The sequence below is a fragment of the Triticum aestivum genome, chromosome 3D, assembly GCF_018294505.1.
Source record: "Triticum aestivum cultivar Chinese Spring chromosome 3D, IWGSC CS RefSeq v2.1, whole genome shotgun sequence".
NCBI lineage: Eukaryota > Viridiplantae > Streptophyta > Magnoliopsida > Poales > Poaceae > Triticum > Triticum aestivum.
This window is the reverse complement of record NC_057802.1, coordinates 301,079,686-301,104,232: the sequence shown is the minus strand read 5'-3', so window position 1 is coordinate 301,104,232 and position 24,547 is coordinate 301,079,686. Positions and strand designations below refer to the sequence as shown.

At 46.2% G+C, this 24,547-nt stretch overlaps 2 long non-coding RNA genes across 2 annotated transcripts; both read left to right on the top strand.

Moving 5' to 3' along the window:
- Positions 1-15,536: 15,536 nt before the first annotated feature.
- LOC123074527 (uncharacterized) lies at positions 15,537-16,551 on the top strand. Its single transcript, XR_006436003.1, has 3 exons — positions 15,537-15,595; positions 15,846-15,947; positions 16,425-16,551. It is a non-coding gene; the product is annotated as an uncharacterized lncRNA (long non-coding RNA).
- A 6,771-nt stretch (positions 16,552-23,322) lies between these two features.
- On the top strand, positions 23,323-24,331 carry LOC123074526 (uncharacterized). Its single transcript, XR_006436002.1, has 3 exons — positions 23,323-23,381; positions 23,630-23,731; positions 24,209-24,331. It is a non-coding gene; the product is annotated as an uncharacterized lncRNA (long non-coding RNA).
- Positions 24,332-24,547: the final 216 nt, after the last annotated feature.

The window sequence follows — 24,547 nt, the reverse complement described above, 5'->3', positions numbered from 1 at the left end:
AGGATGGTGTCGACGATGCGGATCTGCGGCCGTGGACGGGGCATCAGAAGCTGCTCCGGTAGGTTGGATGAGGGTGCAACGAAGCGGATCTGAGGCCATGGACTTGTGAGTTGGCAAAGCGGCCCCTGTAGGGTTGAGAATGGTATAGGCGAAGCTACTCCGGTAGGGTTGACGATGGTGTCGGCGAAGCGGCTCCGGTAGGGTTGAGGAAGGTGTCGACGCAGAGGATCAGAGGCCGTCGATGGGGCCGTCGGTGGGGCGTCTCGGGGGGGGGGGGTGGACGAAGCATCTCCGATGGGGAGTACGAATGAGCCGCTGCAGAGGCGCTGCGGTTGACGAGAGTATCGGCGAAGCAGATCCGGCGCCGTGGACAAGGCCAACACTGAATGGGCTATGGTACAGTGGTGGATGAGCAGTCTACTTGTTTCTAGTGGATGTGGGAGGGGTAGATGCCGCCGCAGAAGTAGATCCAGCAAGGTGGACGCCGCTGGCAGTGAATGGGCTCTGGTACGCTGGTGGATGAGCAGTCTAGGGTTTCGAGAGGGGGGGTAGAAAGGCTGATGAAGTACGGACGGTGTCATGTAAGATGCTCTGGTGCTGTGGAGTTAGTCGTTTTTGCGGGAGGGGGAGAGGAAATGGGGGTGACGTGTGGTGGGGGGAACTGGAAGTTACCAAAGCAGCCCCGACCTATTATGTAGATGAGGGCAGTATTGTAACTATTGTTCTCCGTGCACCAAGGACAAAAGGGGAATTTCGCATGCTAAAGACTAGGTGGCGGAAATTTTAGAAGGAGGCGGGAGATTTTGCCGCCTGCGGGATCGTTCGTATCCAGTTTCAACTAATTTTGGACCGTGCTAGCGGGAAGGTCATGCGAGACTGTGTCCACGGGGCATGCGTCAGCAGTTAATAACTGGTGTGAAGTCCACCCCAGAAAAAAGACAATAACTTGGGATGATGCGCTGATAACTTGGACATTCACACGGGCGCGACCAATCGTACGGGTGTAGAGGCGCGTTAAAAAAAGGGGATCAAACGCTCAGCCTATGTATTTCTCGTGTAAATAGATAATTTAGTGCCATTGGTTATTTACTTTAAAAATAATGCATTGACGTGTTAGTGTAGAGGCGCACAAAAAGAAATGGATATTGTAGTCCCACAAAAGAAATGGATATTGTAGTCCGCTACTTAAAAGTGTTACATCATATGATTACATAGCCTCCAATTCAGAAATTGCGTACCCGTTGAATTCATATATGAATATTACATATATTACTTCATAATAGAACCTTAAATCATCCAAGACTAATGAATTTGAATGCAAGAGTAACAATGGTGCATGTACATGATAGCTACATTTGTTGTTTGAAGAAACATCATTGTAACTTTGGCATGCACAATTGAAAATGTTTATTTAGATAGAAAAAAATGTGATATGTGAGTGTCCAATCTTTATAGCGTTGAATCAATATTGTACCTTTGGCCACGATACGAAGTAGATATTGATTTATGTTCAAGCGATGCACGTCCACGATCGCTAGATAGTGATACGTGAATGAATTGTGCAATCTCTCTCACACACATACATATCTCATTTCCCCGTGGGCATCGGAATCACACACGCGCACTTCGTGTATTTCTCTCCCTCCGTCAAGGTTAGAATTCGTCTTTCTACCCCGTCCTACAAGTCTCTCGCACAGAAACACACACGCTCTCTTTGTCGAACACGCCCACCCCTTTAATTCCGCCCACCCACAGCCACTAATGCCTCAAAGTATAATTATGTCTCTCACACATATGCCTAAGGTTAACTCGAGTTCCGGAACCATATGAATACATACAATGGGATTCCAGCAGAGCACCTTTTGTTTTGAGATTTCGCTCTCTCTCACTCTCTCTCACACACACACACACACACAGACACGCGCGCGCTTAGACATTGTTTCTCGCTTCATTTTTTCCGGCACTTGCATGCACACCGTTTGTTTATCTCCGTGATGCTTTAAGTATGCCTCGCACACATGCTATGTACCTATCCCTTAATATGGATATGTGTTACACAAACTCCTTCTCCCTACTAGCAAGATGCCCATGCGTTGCACGGAACATCAAGATGCATTTGTATGAGTAGTTTATCTTGTGGGAGAAAAGGATGAACAAGGGAATGCCTTATTTGCAAATGTGGAGAGGGGTGTGGGTATCTTTTTACAAAATTGCCATAGTTTCCTTCGTATCCGTCAGATATAAATCGGATGGCCTATACTGCAGGATGGCAGGAACACCATAATCACCAACTCCGTTTTTTATAAGAGTAGAGATATGTAAGTGTCACTGCCCCCACACCCACACACACACACTTCCTGACACCGAAGGAGTAGGGTGACACCTCGATCTTGATACTAATCTACCGACTGGCTTCTCTCTCAAACACACACACACACTACCCGACACCGAAGGAGTAGGGTGGCACCTCGATCTTGATAGTAATCTATCTACTCCTCTTTCAAACACACACACATACACACACACTCGCTAGTTGTGCCTCCGTGCCTACCGCGCACACTCTCGATACGTCTTTCTCTCCCTCCCCCTCCCCCTCCCCCCCAACCCCAACAATGACAGCAGAAGGGTGACAACTCGATCTGATCTTAATCTGTCAATTGGTTTGTCTCTCAAACATTGTGTCTCTGTGCCTCGCTCATACACACTCGATACGTCTTTTTCTCCGTAGCCCCCTCGATATGTAGACTTCTCGCTCTCGCAGAGCTGTAGTGACGATGACGCTGAACCCAGTGTGCCTTGTTTTTACCGGCCTCATGTGATAGTTTTCACCCTGTTTTCTGTTAATTAACAAGGCAACCTTTTCTTTGTTACTACTAGTGAATCTGAAATCATTCGGGGCAGACATAAAATATATCACTTCAACCCAATTATCGCAATAACTATTTTAAAAGAAACTAGCTAGATGCTCGTGCGTTGTACGGAACATCAAGATGCATTTGTATGAGTAGTTTATCATGTGAGAGACTAGCAAGATGCCCATGCGTTGCATGGAACATCAAGATGCATTTCTATGAGTAGTTTATATTGTGAGAGAAAAGGATGAATGAGGGAAGGCCTTATTTGCAAATGTGGAGAGGGGTGTGGGTATATTTTTGCAAAATTGCCATAGTTTCATTCCTATCCGTCAGATATAAATCGGACGGCCTATATTGCAGGATGGCAGGCACACCATCAACACCAACTCTATTTTTTATAAGAGTAGAGAAAAGGATGAACGAGGGAAGGCCTTATTTGCAAACGTGGAGAGGGGTGTGGGTATCTTTTTGCAAAATTGCCATAGTTTCCTTCCTATCCATTAGATATAAATCCGACGGCCTATATTGTAGGATGGCACACACACCATCATCACCAACTCTGTTTTCTACTCCCTCCGTTCCTAAATATTGTTCTTTTTAAAGATTTCAACAAGTGACTACGTACGGAGCAAAATGAGTGAATCTACACTCTAAAATATGTCTACGTACACATCCGTATGTGGTAGTCCATTTGAAATCTGAAAAAGACAAATATTTAGGAACATATGGAGTATAATATAAGAGTAGACATGGAGATATATCTCCAGCATGGTCTACAACAAAAATGTGTTGGACTGGTTAGCGCCGGATGCTCGCAACGCGATGACCTGAGTTCGATTTCTATCTTTAACTTTAGATTTTTATATTATATATTAATTATTTAATATATAATTCTTTTGATACTGTACTGACAGTGAAATCCATAGAGTACTTAGAATACAAGATTAGGATGGACTTGTTTCTTTTTAATTTTCTGTACGAAGCTGTAGCCACCCTGCGAGTCACGTGCACACTGTACATGCAATTAAATTTTTATAGAGGGAGAATCATACACGCAATTAACTCAAATGGATTGGATGTGACTCTATTATTTCCAGCATAAGGGCATCTCCAACGGCAGCCGGCAAATTTCCTCCCGCTTCCTTCCGCGGAGGACGACATCAAACGCCAGCGGCATACATTTTCACAACTCTAACCAACCAGATGAAATTTGTGCAAACACGGACTGTTTTCATATAAGCATGAAGGATTTCGTATAAAAAAGCCGGATCTTCATATAAACATGATGGATTTCATTACATTTACATGAACTAAGCGGTGCTAATCCGGCTCTCTTGGTATAATTAATACTCCCTCCGTCGGGAAATACTTGTCCTAGAAATGGATGTATCTAGACTTATTTTAGTTATAGATACATCCAGTTTATCCATTCTTAGAACAAATATTTCCCGCCAGCCGGAGAGGGAGTACCTAATCTAAATGGCCGCCCGCGGATCCCTTTTGTCTTCCTCATGTCCAGCAGAGACTTGCAGGGTCGACGAAGGTCCTCGGAAGAGACGAAGCAGCAAAGAAACCACTTGAATGCGCAGTCGTCGCCTCGGCGGTGACCTTCTTGGGACCCAAGTGGCGGCGGCGTCCCGTGTTCTACTTCTCCTCGATGATGGCGGCTGACACGGAGAAGCTGGCCACCGACTCGTCGCTCTCCATGCATCCAGCTTCTGTCTCTACCTGCATGGCGCTGCCGCAGGCACGGGAGGCGCGCCGACAGACATGGGAGGCGCGGCCACCTTAGACACTGGTGGCGTGGTACAACGCGGCAGCGACGACGCCCGTACCGGCGTGCTCGCCGCCGTGCCGGCATGGAGCAACTCGCCACTCCTCATCAAGATGAACTGGAGCCGCGAGTTGCTGAACCACGCGCCGGCTTGGGGCGGCAACTGGCTCCGTCGGGCCAAGCGAGGTTGGTGAAGCACCGAGCGGCCTCGCCCGTATCCGGAGGGCTCGGCGGGCCACCCAGTCGGGTAGTGTGCCAGAGAACGGCTCCGTGGAAGCCATCGGAAGAGTAGAGAAAATGGTGAAGGAGGAGATGGGGGAGCGGCGGAGGGGTGCGATTCTTGCGCGCTGTCTGTTTGGCCTCGTTTAAATAGAGGGCGGACAGTAGGAGCTTGGCTGGCGTCTGGCCTCATTTGAACTGAGGGCGGACGGGAGGAGCTCGATCGGTGATTGCGTTTAATTCCGGCCCGCTCATGAACGGACGTGTGGCCGGAGTAGGTTTCTCGGTTTGCATGCGGGTTTAACGGAGGGGTTTGATGGAGGCGAGGAGGCATGTTCAGCCGGGCGTGCAGCGGGCGGTGCAGTACTATTCGATTTGACAGCGGGCGGCACAGTTCCCAATACGGCTTTAATGCAGACGAGGGAGGGGGTAGCGGTTCCCGAAATGTTGAACGGCCAATGATGCATCCTCCTTCAATTAGCATCGTGAATGCATGAGGGAAGTAATGGGAGGAGGACCGGGAAAAGGGGATGCACGATGTGAATGCAACGCAGTTTGCACTCATATAAAGGCGCCCCTCCATTCCAATGCATCTACCACATCGTACGCACCTAAGAATTTTCCTAAGCACCTACACTAAGCGCAAAAGTCCTCGCCCCAGACCCATGGCGGCGATGCGCGCGAGCGGCCAGCGGCTGTGCCAGATGGTCCACGACGCCGGCCTGCGGCATGGCGCCGAGGATCGTCTTCAGACGGTGTTGGCGACCGGCTGGTGGATGGCCGCCGTCGACGCCAACTACGACTCTCAGTTGGACCAGATGATCGTTGCCACCACCAACAAGTTCACCGTCCTCAAGAAGCTCGCGAACGACATCGCCGTACTCCTCTAGCCCGCGCGCCCGGGCTCCTCATTGCCTACCACCCTAATCGGCCTCCATGGAAGGAACCTCTTTCAAGCACTAGTGGCCCTGCGACTACCCGCCGATGCCACAAAGAATGTCCACCTGGAGATCGCGCTCGCCGCGAGGCGCCTCACCCTGCAAGAATTCGTCGACCTACACATCCACGTGTACGAGCAAATCGTGTACATAGGTATCTACAAGGCCAGTGAGGACGCTACGATGTTGGCCTTCCTCAACCGGCTGGAAGCCTTGGATGCCTTTGCTGAGAAGCACCTTGACGTCGCCACAAAATCCGCCGGTCCTTAGCCGCCGGTCGGTGGCCCGCCGCACTAAGTTGAGGAGGAGGAGGAGTTCGTACGTTGATGGATGCATCTTTCTTCTTGCCTCCTGTAACCACCACTGCGATCGCATCATCGTGGCCTTAATTCTTATTGTGCTATTGCATTCTCGTCCAGTCAATACCGACATGTGCGATCCCTTTGCTTAATTATATGCATCACTGTAACTAGTACTCCATCCGTCAATTTATAAGTTGTCTTACCTTTTCCATCAACTTCGTGCAACGCACGGGCATCTTGCTAGAAACACTAGAACATGTCGGACCGCATGTGACCAAACTGACGATGCGCCAACCTATAGCTACTACGTACCCTGCTTATCTGGTGGAAATAGCCCCGCCCTATCGTTTCCAATCGTTATTTCTATCTATCGATCGTGCCAAGGAGCAAAACCAATGTTACAATTTATACATGTTTCTATACTCCAACTCCTATAGAAGACTCAGTTGGTGATAGTGGTGTGTCTGCCATCCATCTTTTCTGACCATTAGATCAGCATCTAACGGCTGTGAGGTAAGTTGTGGCATTTTTGCAACAATAGCCCACTTCTCTGCTCCAATTTGCAGAAAACCATTATTATCTTGAAAGCAACCACATCCCTCCCTCACCTCATCAAAACAGCATGAGAAATATATTTTGAGTGAAAAAGTAATATATTAGGAGTATATCAAAACAAGAGTGATTTCTTTCAAGTTTGTGAACAAGTACTACTATTCTACACTTTGGTCCATCGCAACGCACGGGCACATTGCTAGTAAAAGGAGAAGGCCTGCCGCGTTCGCGTCGCACCCCCAGACGCCCGGGAATCGGGAGTACTCCACGGCCCGTCCGGCACGCCACATAGCTAGGGAAGGTGTGTTGCCTAGCATTTTCACTTTCATGTGGGACCGCCGTTGAGCAAACCGACTATTGGCAAACCGCACGTGCCCGCCGCCGGGTTGGGAAACAGAAACGAGGGGAAGATCTAGCTGTAGCACGGAAGCCAAGAAATTTGGTGTCTGATGGGGCTCATTGATAGAGTAGGTGCATTCCGTACTACTACTCCTACTAGTACGAAGTTTGACTACAACTAGTACTACCACTAATAAACTAGGTACGTGCACGACACAACATCGTAGGAACAAAAAATGGGAAGATCTTGTTTTGGGTGATTTATCTTTTTTCAGTCAATGTAGTATGAATAATATGATGTGGGGGGCGCCCATGAAGCATATGTGGCTCGGTTGCATCGCTACGAAAGGTTAGAGAAAAATAAATAGATAATGTGTTTAGAGTGCACTCCACTAAATAGATATACTTTGGATCCATTGCAACGCACGGGCCGGCACATCTATACCCCTACTAGCAAGATGCCCATGCGTTGCATGGAACATCAAGATGCATTTCTATGAGTAGTTTATCTTCTGAGAGAAAATGATGAATGAGGGAAGGCCTTATTTGCAAATGTGGAGAGGGGTGTGGGTATCTTTTTGCAAAATTGCCATAGTTTCCTTCCTATTCGTCAGATATAAATTGGACGACCTATATTGCAGGATGGCAGGCACACCATCATCACCAAATCTTTTTATATATATAATAATAACTAGCAAGATGCCTGTGTGTTGCACGGAACATCAAGATGCATTTGTATGAGTAGTTTATCTTCTGGGAGAAAAGGATGAACGAGGGAAGGCCTTATCTACAAATCTGGAGAGGAGCGCGGGTCAATTGCCATAGTTTACTTCCTATCCGTCAGATATAGATCAGACGGCCTATATTGCAGGATGGCAGGCACACCATCATCACCAACTCTGCTTTTTATAAGAGTAGAGAAGTAGAGATAATAATAACTAGCAAGAGGCCCATGCGTTGCATGGAACATCAAGATGCATTTATACGAGCTGTTTATCTCGTGGGAGACGAAGATGAACGAGAGAAGTCCTTATCTGCAAATGTGGAGAGGGGTGCGGGTATCTTTTTGCAAAATTGTCATAGTTTGCTTTTATCCGTCAGATATAGATCATACGGTCCATATTGCAGGATGGCAGGCACACCATCATCACAAACTCGGTTTTGTTAAGAGTAGAGACTAGCAAGATGCCCGTGCACTGCACGGAACATCAAGATGCATTTTTTTACAAAACACCTGTTGTGATTGACCCATGCAGGAGTAATCCCATGTGTAAAAACTAATGATATCTTAATTGCCCAAACTTCTTTTTTTTAATGAATTGTCACTATTTATTTTTACTTTATGCTTTACAATGCACAATTCCATGAATCATAAAATATTTTTTATAAAACAAATTGATTTTGAACTAGATGAACTATAAGAATTAAACGAACATCTACATCATGCATATATGACTCAAAGCTTACATGCTATAGTGTGCTATTTGTTCATAATTTGGTTACCAAATCTCATGCGTGCAATCACGTGTACCTTACTACTCCCTCCGTCCCTAAATATTTGTCTTTCTAGATATTTTAACAAGTGACTATATACGGAACAAAATGAGTGAATCTACACTCTAAAATGTGTCTACATACATCCATATGTGGCAGCCATTTAGAATGTCTAGAAAGACTTATATTTAGGAATGGAGGGAGTAGTTGGTAGTAGTAAGAAACAAATTATGGGTTTGGCACGAGCTCATACTGCGGGAGCACCACAAGGCCTGCCGCAGGAGTTACATTTCCCTCTCGGGGCCCACGGGACCGAGCTTTAGTGGCTTAGTGCACCGGCCTATGAGTCAATGACATGCGGACCTTAAATGCGGCTGGCCCACATCTCATTCTCATGGTGGTGGTGTGGTTCGCGACTCACTCGTTCGAGATGAACCGGCCGGTGGTGGCGTGGTCGTGCGAGGGTGCCACAGCTGGGCGTCGAGGCGTTACGAGGCGTAGATGGCCACACCGGCGGGTACTACCTGTAGTACAGAAGTACTCCCTCCGTCCCAAAATTCTTGTCTTAGATTTGTCTAAATACGGATGTATCTAGTTATGTTTTAGTGTTAGATACATCCGTATCTAGACAAATCTAAGACAAGAATTTTGGGACGGAGGGGGTACTCCAGGTGAGGATTGATGCCCGGGACGAAATGTGTCATAGCCGGTGGATGAAAATTCGATGGTGTGGGAGTACGGATCGGAGCAGGCAAACCGCATCCAATCGGGTGTGGCTGTGGTAAAAAGTTGATGGTCACTGCAGTTCAGCTGGCCCACATGTCATGCAGACAAAGGCAGAGGAGCGGTGGGGCCGAGAGGGATGAGGCGCACGTCGGGGGATGTCGTGCCGTGGGTTGGAGCGGCGTCGTGGGAATCACGTGTGGGTGTGGCAGTGGTAGAAACAATAAACGTGATGGTCGCCGTGGTTCAACTTCCATGGACAAGCTGTCATGTCTGCTGACACATGCATTGCGTACCGCTCACTGCAAGGAGCAGTAGTAGAGAAAACTTGTTCCAAAGGTACCATTTTCCCGATAAAATTCTCGAGATATCATTAGTTTTTACACATGGGATTACTCCTGCAAGGGTCAATCACAACAGGTGTGTTGTAAAAAAATGCATCTTGATGTTCCCTGCAATGCATGGGCATCTTGCTAGTTATAGAAGAAGCCCACACGGGCATCTTGCCACAGGGTGTGCCACCGACCCAAACTCAATTTTTTTTCAGCGCGGTGTGGCCGTAGTTTGGCACACCCCTCTCCACATTTGCAAATAAGGCCTTCCCTCGTTCATCCTTCTCTCTCACAAGATAAACTACTCATACAAATGCATCTTGATGTTCCGTGCAACGCACAAGGATGTTTCCTTGGGGGTCTCTCCAGCACGGCATGGCCGTAGTTGCAAGTTGACGCCCCTTCAGATGCTGACTTTGAGGGGCACCCGGATTTTGTTCGCTGAGCAGGTAAGATGAGTTTGATCACGTAGTAAATGCATTCTAAAGACTACTTCCGTGTCCATTTCCTAATTCTACCCCTCGCCACTGTTTCATAGGTTAGGCTCGGTGCGAGTGGAGATTGGCTTGCATATGTACGGGAGGGTACCAACGTCAATTTGCACAACATTTACAACGGTGACACCGTTCCCGTAGAACCTTTGTCCAACATTGGGATCAGCCATGCAACAGGCCACCGCCTGAATTGGTACGATGGAACCACGGTGAGATTGAAGAAGATAGCACGAACCTTGCACATGGCGGTCAAAGGTGGACTATGATGTCTCCCAGTTTCGCGGTGACAAACCAGGGGACTTGTTTCGTATGGGACACATCCTACGGTATACTCGCGCTCTCCCAGTTTATTTGTTTTGAATTTTTTCGTTTTATAAGTTTCAAATTCAAATTTAGAGCTCCCCATGACATGTTGAGATTACAGTGTCCATTAAATCGTTGCATGCATGTATAGTAAAGAAACAAATCTCGAGTTTGGCACGAGTTCGTGCAGCGGTAGCACCACAAGGCCTGGCGTAGGAGTTACATTTCCCTCTCGGGGGCCCTCGGGACTGAGCTTCTGCGCCTTACTACACCTGCCTTTGAGTCAATAACATGTGGACCCGATAGGTGGCTGGTTCACATGTAATGCTTCCGAAGGCAGAGGGGCAGTGGGGCCAAGAGGGGTGAGCCGCAGGTCGGGGGACGTGTGGTGTCATGGGTTCGAGCGGCGTCGTGGGAATCGCGTGTGGCTGTGGTGGAAACTTGATGCTCGCCGCATTTCAGGTGGCCCACATGTCAAGCACACAAAGGCAGAGGGGCGGTGCGGCCGAGAGGGGTGAGGCGCACGTCGGGGCCGTGGTGCCGTGGTTTGGAGCAGGGTCGTGGGAATCGCGAGTGGCAGTGGATGAAACATGATGGTCGCCGTAGTTCAACTTCCATGGACAAGTTGTCATGTCTATGGACACATGTTGCATACCGATCACTGGAAGGAGTAGTAGAGATAGCTAGGTGGATAAATAATTCCTTATAGTCAAGCGGACACACGCTACTTCTTCTTCTTCTTCTTCTTCTCATTTTATTAATGCCATCGTCTCGTCATCCTTCTGAAGTTTTGTTCCGAGCACAAAACTTATTACGTCAAATAGGGATGGTGTCGGTTTATCACAATCTTCTACATGAATTTTTATTTTGGTTTGTATGTCAGCGATGCTTTTCAAATCAAGGTTGTACGGCTCCAACTTATGCTTGTCCCCTGCGATGGCTGCCCCACAGAAGTATATGTCCTCCCGAGACAAGAAATCGTGAAGCTCACGTGGTATGGAGGGCACGTGTATGATGTGGTACACCAAAACATCATCTTCGAGGCACATCTGAAGGACGGCGGCGCGTTGGATCTTCCCAGTGGCACGCTCCATGTACTCTGCGTCGAGACGATGACCTTCATCTCCACCTTTTGGAGGGAGTTGGATACATTGTTGATCCACTTCCGAACAACCCTTGGGTGGTCAGTGACTGTGGCAACTATGGTCAACGAGCCTTCGACGAGGACATGTTGGACGCTAAAAACCCGCATCTCGATCTCTTTTGCCATTTGGAACCGCTGGACCGGAGGGCTATGGTTTGGAGAATTAGGATTAGATGGCTAGTCTAACTGAAGAAGATGATTATTTAAAGGGGCTTAGGAATTACTCCAGGAGGATGTGAAGAGGTTAAAACAATGTGAATGCAGTGTGGTTTGGATGCAAATGAAGATGAAGGAGAGGTGAAGAAGCCAAGGAAAATAGGTTCCCGATGGAGAAGTAAATGGGAGAAGTGGCATGTAGGCAGTTGATTAGACGACTAGGTAGACTAAACAAAAAGGCTATGCTGGTAGACTGAGGAGTGGTACCTGTCCGTGTACGTGCCCATCCTTCTAGCGCTACATGTGCCACTGGCTAGTTGAGGTCACTCTTTCGAATCACCGCGGCGAGACATTTTATGATTCCCTTTTATTTCTGCACCCCTCCTGACAAGTGGGACCTATGCAAACGGATAAAAAATGTGTCATAGCTGGTTCAGATGGATATTGGCGCGTGCGTGGGAGACACAACATTATAAGTATGCGGTTATCCTCAAAAAAGAAAAATCCTTCTTCGCGCTTCCGCATGCACAAGAATTTGGTTCTGCTCGCAATATGGATGATACCTGGAGGATGAAGTGAACCCAGAGGCATGCTAGCACGGGAGTACTACTCATGTTCCTACTACTCCTACTACTAGCAGTAGTACAACTGTTGTCACGCCCAATATGCGATACTATCCTAAAGAGACTCGAAGGTCCCACCAAGGATAGAACCGCATATTGACACGCTTTGGCAAGGTGGATATCATTACATCAACATTACATATTATATGGGGATACATACAAAAGGCACAAACGCCCCAAGAATACATCAATACGTCATACATAAGATCAACATCCGACTACGGATGAACACAAACAGAAACTCAAACGACATCCACCCTGCTAGCCTAGGCTGCCGACCTGGAACTATCCCCTGATCGAAGAAGCAGAAGAAGAACTCCAAAACAAGTAAACATCGCTCTCGCGTCATGATCATCGCAATACCTGTACCTGCAACTGTGGTTGTAGTAATCTGTGAGCCACGAGGACTCAGCAATCCCATTACTATGGGTATCAAGACTAGCAAAGCTTAATGGGTAAGGAAGGGGGTAAAGTGGTGAGGTTGCAGCAGCGACTAAGCACAGTATGGTGGCTAACTTATGAAACAAGAGCGAGAAGAGGAGCTAAGCAAACGGTCGCCAACTATTAATGATCAAGAAGTGATCCTGAACTCCTACTTACGTCAAACATAACCCAAAAACACTGGCCCGGGGGGGTTAAAATAAAGATGACCCTCGGGCTCCGGAAACCCAAGGGAAAAAGGCTAAGGTTGTTAGGCAAATGTAAAACCAATGTTGGGCCTTGCTGGAAGAGTTTTATCCAAGGCGAACTGTCAAGGGGTTCCCATAACACCCAACCGCGTTAGGGACGCAAAATCCGGGAACATAATACCGATATGACGGAAACTAGGGCGGCAAGAGTGGAACAAACACCAGGCATAAGGCCAAGCCTTCCACCCTTTACCAAGTATATAGATGCATTAATAATATAAGAGATATTGTGATATCCCAACATAAACATAATCCAACATGGAGCAAACTTCATCTTCACCTGCAACTAGCAACGCTATACGAGGGGCTGAGGAAAAGCGGTAACATAGCCAAACAACGGTTTGCTAGGAAGGGTGACAAAGGTTAGAGGTTCATGGTATTTTGGGAGGCTTGATAAGCAAGTGGTAGGTAACGCGGCATAGCGATAGCATCGAGGCAACTAGCATAGCAATGATAGTAGTGAGATCCAAGGTGACGGTCATCTTGCCTGAAATCCCTCTAGGAAGAAGAACGAATTCCATGAAGAAGATGAAGCCATGAAGACGAACCAAGCGTAGTGAATCCTCACGTTCGCAACGAAATAGGAACTATCGAGAAGAAGCACAACCGGAAAGAAGAAAACAACATGATAAACACGCAACACATGAACAAGGCATGATGCACAACCAAGTATGATGAATTACAAGGCTACATGAAGCTACTCATGGCAAGAGATGATGCATACAAGAACAACACATCAAAACAAGTTTAAATGAGGCCGGAAACAAAATATAACAATTCCAGTAAGTCCTCAAATGCAAATTTTGAAATTAGCCCAGATCTGAATAAACTTTATGTTCAAGTTGTTAAACAGCAAGTTAAGATGCACCAAGATGATCTACACGAAATTCTAGTCAAGTTACATATAAAGTTCATTTAATTTGGAGCTATGGCCTAGAAGATATGAGCAAAACAAGTTAAACATGGCATTGATGCAAAATGCATTCAAACATCAAGCAAACACATTCAAAACATGGATCCAACAAGGTAACACAAAACTACATGTAAAACTAAGCAAGTTTCATATAGAGCACACTCAAAAACGGAGCAACGGTTCAACACATACACATGAAACAAATTTAAAGGACAAGCTGTCCAAAACAGCAACTAGGCATCTAGCAAGCATCAAAACAACATGCTACAGCACCTCAATATGAAAAAAAGGCATGGACGTGATTTACAGGTAACGCATTATAAAACATGAACACAGGGCTATTCCCAGAAATCACTAGAACATGCTCAAAAGGACATGGCAAGATTGCAAATAATAACAGTTTCACAGACTTTGTAGAAATCACTGGACATGGCAAAAATAACATCAGGTTGCAAAGTTTAGAGCTATCAAACAACATGCTACAGGAACATATCATAGCAAAAAAAGGCATGGCATGAATATACTAATTGCATAGAACAAAAGTCCCTTACTGATCACGAGCCAAAAAGGTACAGAAGATATGATGGCAACCATGTAAACATAACAAGTTTCATAAACAGATTCAGACTTTGCAGAAAAACTGAGCATGGCATAAACAGAATTATGAAGGCATCTTTGCGAGCTCAAATCACTCATCACAAAGCATTTCATGGCATGTGAAGGTAACTCACAGTAATAAGACATGTTCATGAAGCTAAGCATGGCAATAACATAATCATAGGGTGCATGGATCACTAGCAAAACACATGGCAAAACTGAACTTAATGTTAACAGGCTATAAATGCAAAAAAGGCATGGTTTATAGAGAATCACATTTATAGCAAAAAATCCTTTGAGAACATCTCCAGAATATGCATGGATTAATTGGTAGCATCAATCAAAGATAGCAACATGATATAACAGTTTCAACATTGACAGAACATTAACAGCAAGTAGCTCACTTCACAAGCTTGATGAACTCACTACAGGGCATAACAAAATACAAGGCTTGCACCACTGTAAAGATGGCATGGAGATGCTTCACAAACATGTAGACACCATGCTCATAGGATGCACACATAAAATGCAACAAAAAAGACAAATCACCAAGTTATAACAGTCTCAGCAGGTTAACATCAGATAGCACTTTTGCAACGTTGATAAGGGCATCAATATGGATTCAAACAAGCATGGTACAATTGAACCTATAAAGCCTGGAGAACCACTAGGCAACCGGAAGGTGGCCATGTCGCCTTTAAATCGCGAATGCCACCGCGTGTTAATTCGGTGCCCCGCTGGGGGCATTTTCGTCATTTCACGCGTTGGAGTATAAAAGGGAGCCGCTCCTGTGGAGAAGACCTAGCCGCTGCTCCTCCCGCACTCGCGTCGGCCCCTCTCCCCTTCCTCCACCCCCTCCTCCTCCTCCTCCTCCCATCGCCGCCCCCTCCTCCTCCCATGGTCATCCCCCCTCCTCCGCCTCCCTCGCATCTCGTCCGCCCCGGGTGCGGAGGTGAGCTGCTGCACCCACGCCCCTCCTCCAACTCCCCCACCCCTCCTCCAATGGCGCTCCCTCCTTGGCTCGAGCCCTAGGGCCGCTGCCGCCTGGCAGCACCTACGGCCGCGGTCGCTGTTGGCAGCACCTTCGCCCGTCTTCGCCTACGCTGCCGCCGCCTCTGGTGGCCATCGGCCCCTCCGCCCCACCCACGGTCAGCACCGGCCCCCCTCTCTGTTCTTTTTTTGTTTCATGTATAGATTTAGGAATTGATGGATCTGTGGATGAATGGTTAGATCGATGGATGTGTGCTTCATAATCTGGCAAAACGCCTCTTGTTGTATACATATGCAAATAGTAAAGTTCATTTTGTTGCGTAGTGGGGAGAGATATGAAACTGCAGGTGTAATGTGATTTTATTATTTTGTGAACTTGTACTTACTGTAATTGTTGCCCTTTTTCAGGAAGTGACAGTGACTCCATATATTTTGGCAGCTGAAATGGTCGAGAAGTTTGAGTCAGGGACTAGAGATTTGGGCAGCCACTACAGCAGATCAATGTCTAATGTAAGTTTAACTACTCCTTTCCACATATCATGTGGGTGTATGTTGCTTACTTTTTGTTATTTTTGGCGCATGATAGCAGTTCGGAGTTTGATAAAAACAAACATACCCTTATCATTAATCTGTGAATATTTGATGGTGAAAACGGTACTTTCCACATATCGTGTCGGTGTACGTTGCTTAATTTTTGTTATTCTTGGGGCTGATAGCAGTTCGGAGTTTGATAAAAAAGAATCATTACCTTTATCGTCCATCTGTGAATATTTGATGATGATAATGGTATTAGTAGTTGATTAGGAGCTTTACATCCATATTGCAGTTTGTATGTTCATTGTGAATTGCTGTTGTTTAATTTATTTTTCCTGGTGCCATGATATGGATATCTCCACTAGCAATCCAGAGTTTGATGAATTGCCGCATTTATTACATCTTAATACTTGTACATGAAAAAAATATTAGTAATTTGGACTCACCATGCAGGAGGATGCAGCAACTGCCTCACAGAGAAGGCCCAAACTTATGCTAACAAGGCCAAAGGAACCTGAGTTTCAGACTAACCATAGGGTCCGAGCAGTCAGAATGAAAAGCTCTTCAGAACTAGAGGAGGAAATGCTGGCCAAGATCCCAAAGTTCAGAGCATGGCCATTTAACAAAAAGGTGGGAAAGTTTCCTGTGTTTCTGTTTAACTAAATGAATTGCACGCTTCAGGGCATGAAGCCTAACTAATTTCTTGCTTCTGCTTTTAGATAGCATGAAGCCTAACTAATTTCTTGCTTCTGCTTTTAGATAGCTGAAGCTCCGTCTTTCCCTCCTCTTCCAAGGACAGCTCCACAGCTTCCCGATTTCAATGTACGTATTTGACTGTCATAACAAATTCACCGAGTGACCGTCGAATAATCAAGTCATGCCTTTGCATTGACTACAGGAGTTTCACCTTAAAACAATGGAAAGAGCGTCTCGACATGCTGACACATGTTCAGAAGCTTCTTCTGTAGGAACTATGCGGGTAAGCATACTAGCACCTGGTTTTGCCATGTTATGATGTTCATTGTGGCAGCTGCTGAATGTTAAATACATCTTATAGAGTCAGGGTAGTAAGCCACTTAAACTGACTGAAGCGAAACCCCCACAACTTGAGACAACACTACGCGTAAGGCCATCAAGGTACATTTAGTCTGAACATCGTTCCATGCAGATTCTTGAGAGGAAGGGCGGTATTGGTGTTTTTGCCCATCCAAAGGCCCAGGCAACAGAGCCCAAGGAGTTCCATTTTTGTACTGATGACCTCTTGGGACCTCCTGCAGTTGCGGATCTTCTCGACAAGGTGTGTGCTGAAGTAAAGCAAATAGTGTTGTCAGCAACCTTTTCACCTTTTTAAATCTGTTGTCCCATTTTTGCAGCTTTCTCTGTACTCTGAATCTTCTTCCTACAATGACAAGAGAGATATGCCGGGACTGACAATACCCAAACCTTTCAATCTACATACAGATGTATGTGAAATGTGTTTGACCTATCCATCAACATTATATCTCCTTCATCAATTGTTTTTTCTCATATTCTTTATGATGACGGCTAGGAACTATGCTAAAATATACATATGTCTTAGTTGTTGCTTTTCTTAATGCAGATATGGAAGATCTAAAAGGCTCTGTGAAAGATTTTTGGTTCTGTAGAAGCCAATGATCTGGCACACTGAGACCTTAATTTCTGGAGTGAACGACTGCAGGAATCAAAATACAATGTTGATGAGGTTATTTCTTTACAGAAGTAGATTACAAGATTAATGAAATTAGCTCCTGGCCATTGCATCTTTGCATACTTATTGGAAGTTGATTTGCTTATTATGCTCGTTTCATATATGCATGCCCACTACTCCCTCTCATCAAGCTTTCTTTTATTTCTCTAAATTTTGGTGCGCAAGTCCGAGAAAGAAGTAATAGGAATAAACTATGGTAAGGTTGCGAAGAACATTATTTCCCTAGGTTGTGAATTTTTTTGGTCCTCTGGTTTTGATTTCATGATTTGTGGTTAATACATGATATTGGTATCTGATCTCTTTGTTGCTCATGCCTCACTTGATGTTGCATGGGTTACAGACAATACCATTGGAGTGGAATATATTTGATTCCATTTTATTTAACTACTACCTACATGTGATTCCATTTTATTTCACTTTGATTTTGTTTTTCTGCAGATCGTTTCTAGGTGGCTGCTGATGAATCATGTAAGGATGTGCAGAACTCACCAGAGGGCAATGAAATGTTGATGGGTCCTTCTCTCACCCTACTCCATATAGATGCTTAGTTCTTCATGGACATTGTCTCTAATGTTCTTCGTAATATATTTTGGCTTAGACATAAAAACTCTGTGCCGCCTGTCACACAATTTTTTGTCATCCGGACAAACCCTGTTTTCCATTAATTTCTTGATGTATGGTTAACATGTAGTCTTCTAGACGAAGATGGATTTAGGCTGTGTGGTTCCATAGTATGCATTGCACTCCCTCTAAGCATGAATATCTAAACATGCATGATGTATATTGCTCAGTCATGTTTTTCCCTTTATATTTCCAGGATATATACATATGTATTGCATTAGAATATAACTTCTACTTTTGTACTATTATTTTTCTTCCAGGTCAATGTGGCAGAACACCGTGTATATCAAATATCTTCAGGTTTCAGGATTTAAATGTCCTTTGTTTTGTGTACCAGGTGGTTACCTAAGTTTTTTTTCTTATTATGTTAGATCATGAACAAATTAAGACATATATATTAATCTAGCAATTGATAGCATTTCTTCTCATATTGTTGATTCTCTTACAGATCCACCACCTTAAATGGTGATGACAAAGATGCAAAGCACTCTGCAGTAGAGTTTAAGTACCAGATTTTAAAGTGAACATTTTCCCTCATGAAGCCCCCACTTTGTGGCCATTGCAGCTGTGGTTAAGGAGGATTCCCGCCAGCACCATCTCACTGCTGACCTGTGTAATCAATTTATGTTTCCAACCTTTTTGTTTAGAGTAAGTAGAACATCGCCTAGAAAGAAAGTAAGGTTGTTTCTGCCATGCCTATGTGGCCACTGAAGCATATCACTTTTTGTTTCATGTGCACCATAGTCCAGATTTAGTTTAGTGATATCCCAACCCTTTTGTTCTTGCTCTCAAGAACAAGACATGTATTTACCTTAGACTATCGTAATCATCTATGTGCCACACATCCTTTGGTGGCCGTGTATTCTAAATGTAAACAAGCACTTCCTAATATTGATGTATCCCCCCAGTTATATTGGTACTACTACATATTTGTCATAACACTACCAATCATATATAGTAAATTCAAAGGTGTCTATATGATGCATCTCTACCTATGTGCCTTGCTTGACAAAAGCAATGTACTTACATAGTATGCTATTATCAAGTGACCTCATTACTTTTAGTCTATCATGGTACCAAGTATCTATTAAGTATCGGTCATATATACATGGTTTGAATACTTGGCTCGCTCTCGCTTTTCGCGCTATGGGCGCTCTGTTCTTGATCATGAATCTTTACGTGTCTGTGCTCAACTGAATCGTGTTTGCTTGGTGTGATCTCTCCCAGAACAAGAAGCTTGATGAGCAAGGAGTAGTATAACTGGCGGGAAATTCTAGAGCTTTTTGTTATGTACCATCAAGATAATATGGCTTATCATTTTAAATAGCAATGCCTGTTGAGTGCTGATCATATTAGTCTTTAATACTCTGTCTTGCTGGCCATGTACTAAAAATGGCACTTCCATGTCTAATATGCTTGTGATATGCTCAATCTGGGATGTCTAGTCTCATGTTTACTTATCCTTTATAAATAGGAGGGAATGGGGGGAAAGAGCTACAGAAGAATACACCCTGTTATCACTCCTAACTCAATAGTATGGTAACATTCATAAGGCAATATAACTAGGCACCGGTCTCTAAATATTCTAACTTTCACAGTTTGAAAGCCTATTTCGCTCCCGCTCTTTGCGACTTATTTCCATATATATTTTATTTTCTGTTTACATATTTTAATGCACACTCTTTCAATACCTGGATTACACTCGGCCTTTGCACCATTGGCGCAACGGGTCATCTAGTGGAATTAAATGTAGAGCATCTCACAATGAACATTTTCATATATCATACATGCAAAACGGAGCTACGAGCAGAAAGTTATGGCATGTCAAACATGGCACCAGAATGCAACAATTTTCGGGACATAGAAGAATTTATACCCTCCGAAAACTGGAGGGGCGGATCGGTACGAGGAGATCCGGGGTCAGGGACGGGCGTTTGGTTCGCGGGACCGGTGGATCTCGTCCACCCCGGCTCCGGTGACTCCGGCGAGGTAGACAACGGTGGCGAGGCGCGGGGACGAGCGCGCGGGGCGGATCCGGGCTGGATCTCGCCGGATCCGGCCGGATCCCGGTGTAGGACGGCGCGGGGAGGCGGCTGCCGGCGAGCTTCGCGGCGGCGTGAAGAGGCAGAGCGGGCGGCGACCCGGTCGGGCGCGGGGCCGAGCGGCGGCGCGCGTGCGGGAGGCGGCGGACGGGAGGGGCGGCGCGCGTGGGCGGAGAGCGGCGCGGCGGATCGGGCGGCGCGCGGGGGCGGCAGCCGGGCGGCGAGCGACACGCGGCAGCGCGGAGGAGCGGCGAGGAGGCGGCGCGGCGGAGGAGAGCTCGGCGCGGGGGCGGCGGCGGTTGGGCCCGCGGGGGCCGGAGGCGGGCCCGACGGGCTTCGGCGGGGAAGTGGGCGCAGGGCCACGTGGCGCGCCCCGATTGGCCGCGGGCGGCGGCGGATCTGTCCGGTGAGGCCGGACGTGTCCGGTGGCGGCGTGGGAGGATAGCTAGGGTTTCATCTGCGCGAAAATTCGGGGAGGGGCACCTATTTATAGATAGAAGGAGGTAGGAGTGTCCAAATGAGGTTAGGTTTTCGCCCACACGATCGCGATCCAACGACCGAGAGCATGGAGCGGGTTTGGATGGGCTCATGGGCTGTGGTGAAGAGGGGCTGGGCTGCAAAGAGAGAGGGGTTTCGGGCTACGCGGTTAACCATTGGGGCGCCGAATGGACTCCAAATGGAACGAAAATTGACAGGCGGTCTAGCTACTCTAAAACAACACCGCACGCCAAGTTTCATCCCATTCCGAGAACATTTTTTAAGCCACTCATGAAACGAGGTCTGAGAGGTGCAACGGGCACGTGTGGGAGTTTACTTCAAGTTTAGTACAACCGGATATTAACAAATTCCCATCTGCCACATAACCGCGGGCACGGCTCTCGAAAGTTTATACCCTGGAGGGTTGTCCCAACTTAGCCCATAATAAGCTCTCACGATCAACGAAGGATATTCCTTCTCCCGGGAAGGCCCGATCAGTCTCGGAATCCCGGTTACAAGACATTTCGACAATGGTAAAACAAGACCAGCAAGACCACCCGAATGTGCCGACAAATCCCGATAGGAGTTGCACATATCTCGTTCTCAGGGCACACCGGATGAGCCAGACGTCGGGTTGGCATAGACCCTGGTTGCCCCGGGGGCGCCGGACATCGCTCGGTTTGGACCAGCACTCAGAGGAGCACTGGCCCAGGGGGGCTAAAATAAAGATGACCCTCGGGCTCCGGAAACCCTAGAGAAAAAGGCTTAGGTTGTTAGGCAAATGTAAAACCAATGTTGGGCCTTGCTGGAAGAGTTTTATCCAAGGCGAACTGTCAAGGGGTTCCCATAACACCCAACCGCGTTAGGGACGCAAAATCTGGGAACATAATACCGATATGACGGAAACTAGAGAGGCAAGAGTGGAACAAAACACCAGGCATAAGGCCAAGCCTTCCACCCTTTACCAAGTATATAGATGCATTAATAATATAAGAGATATTGTGATATCCCAACATAAACATAATCCAACATGGAGCAAACTTCATCTTCACCTGCAACTAGCAACGCTATAAGAGGGGCTGAGGAAAAGCGGTAACATAGCCAAACAACGGTTTGCTAGGAAGGGTGACAAAGGTTAGAGGTTCATGGTATTTTGGGAGGCTTGATAAGCAAGTGGTAGGTAACGCGGCATAGCGATAGCATCGAGGCAACTAGCATAGCAATGATAGTAGTATAACTGGCGGGAAATTCTAGAGCTTTTTGTAATGTACCATCAAGATAATATGGCTTATCATTTTAAATAGCAATGCCTGTTGAGTGCTGACCATATTAGTCTTTAATACTCTGTCTTGCTGGCCATGTACTAAAAATGGCACTTCCATGTCTAATATGCTTGTGATATGCTCAATCTGGGATGTCCAGTCTCATGTTTACTTATCCTTTATAAATAGGAGGGAATGGGGGGAAAGAGCTACAGAAGAATACACCCTGTTATCACTCCTAACTCAATAGTATGGTAACAGGGTGCATGGATCACTAGCAAAACACATGGCAAAACTGAACTTAATGTTAACAGGCTGACAGCAACATTATTTAGCAATTTGAGAGCAAGATTACAACAAGCTACAACAGGCTATAAATGCAACAAAAGGCATGGTTTATAGAGAATCACATTTATAGCAAAACATCCCGTGACAATATCTCCAGAATATGCATGGATTAATTGGTAGCATCAATCAAAGATAGCAACATGATATAACAGTTTCAACATTGACAGAACATTAACAGCAAGTAGCTCACTTCACAAGCTTGATGAACTCACTACAGGGCATAACAAAATACAAGGCTTGCACCACTGTAAAGATGGCATGGAGATGCTTCACAAACATGTAGACACCATGCTCATAGGACGCACACATAAAATGCAACAAAAAAGACAAATCACCAAGTTATAACAGTCTCAGCAGGTTAACATCACATAGCCCTTTTGCAACGATGATAAGGGCATCAATATGGATTCAAACAAGCATGGTACAATTGAACCTATAAAGCCTGGAGAATTGCTAGGCAGGCGGAAGGTGGCCATGTCGCCTTTAAATCGCGAATGCCACCGCGTGTTAATTCGGTGCCCCGCTGGGGGCATTTTCGTCATTTCACGCGTTGGAGTATAAAAGGGAGCCGCTCCTGTGGAGAAGACCTAGCCGCTGCTCCTCCCGCACTCGCGTCGCCCCCTCTCCCCTTCCTCCGCCCCCTCCTCCTCCTCCTCCCATCGCCGCCCCCTCCTCCTCCCATGGTCATCCCCCCTCCTCCGCCTCCCTCGCATCTCGTCCGCCCCGGGTGCGGAGGTGAGCTGCTGCACCCACGCCCCTCCTCCAACTCCCCCACCCCTCCTCCAATGGCGCTCCCTCCTTGGATCGAGCCCTAGGGCCGCTGCCGCCTGGCAGCACCTACGGCCGCGGTCGCTGTTGGCAGCACCTTCGCCCGTCTTCGCCTACGCTGCCGCCGCCTCTGGTGGCCATCGGCCCCTCCGCCCCACCCACGGTCAGCACCGGCCCCCCTCTGTTCTTTTTTTGTTTCATGTATAGATTTAGGAATTGATGGATCTGTGGATGGATGGTTAGATCGATGGATGTGTGCTTCATAATCTGGCAAAACGCCTCTTGTTGTATACATATGCAAATAGTAAAGTTCATTTTGTTGCGTAGTGGGGAGAGATATGAAACTGCAGGTGTAATGTGATTTTATTATTTTGTGAACTTGTACTTACTGTAATTGTTGCCCTTTTTCAGGAAGTGACAGTGACTCCATATATTTTGGCAGCTGAAATGGTCGAGAAGTTTGAGTCAGGGACTAGAGATTTGGGCAGCCACTACAGCAGATCAATGTCTAATGTAAGTTTAACTACTCCTTTCCACATATCATGTGGGTGTATGTTGCTTACTTTTTGTTATTTTTGGCGCATGATAGCAGTTCGGAGTTTGATAAAAACAAACATACCCTTATCATTAATCTGTGAATATTTGATGGTGAAAACGGTACTTTCCACATATCGTGTCGGTGTACGTTGCTTAATTTTTGTTATTCTTGGGGCTGATAGCAGTTCGGAGTTTGCTAAAAAAGAATCATTACCTTTATCGTCCATCTGTGAATATTTGATGATGATAATGGTATTAGTAGTTGATTAGGAGCTTTACATCCATATTGCAGTTTGTATGCTCATTGTGAATTGCTGTTGTTTAATTTATTTTTCCTGGTGCCATGATATGGATATCTCCACTAGCAATCTAGAGTTTGATGAATTGCCGCATTTATTACATCTTAATACTTGTACATGAAAAATATATTAGTAATTTGGACTCACCATGCAGGAGGATGCAGCAACTGCCTCACAGAGAAGGCCCAAACTTATGCTAACAAGGCCAAAGGAACCTGAGTTTCAGACTACCCATAGGGTCTGAGCAGTCAGAATGAAAAGCTCTTCAGAACTAGAGGAGGAAATGCTGGCCAAGATCCCAAAGTTCAGAGCATGGCCATTTAACAAAAAGGTGGGAAAGTTTCCTGTGTTTCCCGATTGGCCGCGGGCAGCGGCGGATCTGTCCGGTGAGGCCGGACGTGTCCGGTGGCGGCGTGGGAGGATAGCTAGGGTTTCATCTGCGCGAAAATTCGGGGAGGGGCACCTATTTATAGATAGAAGGAGGTAGGAGTGT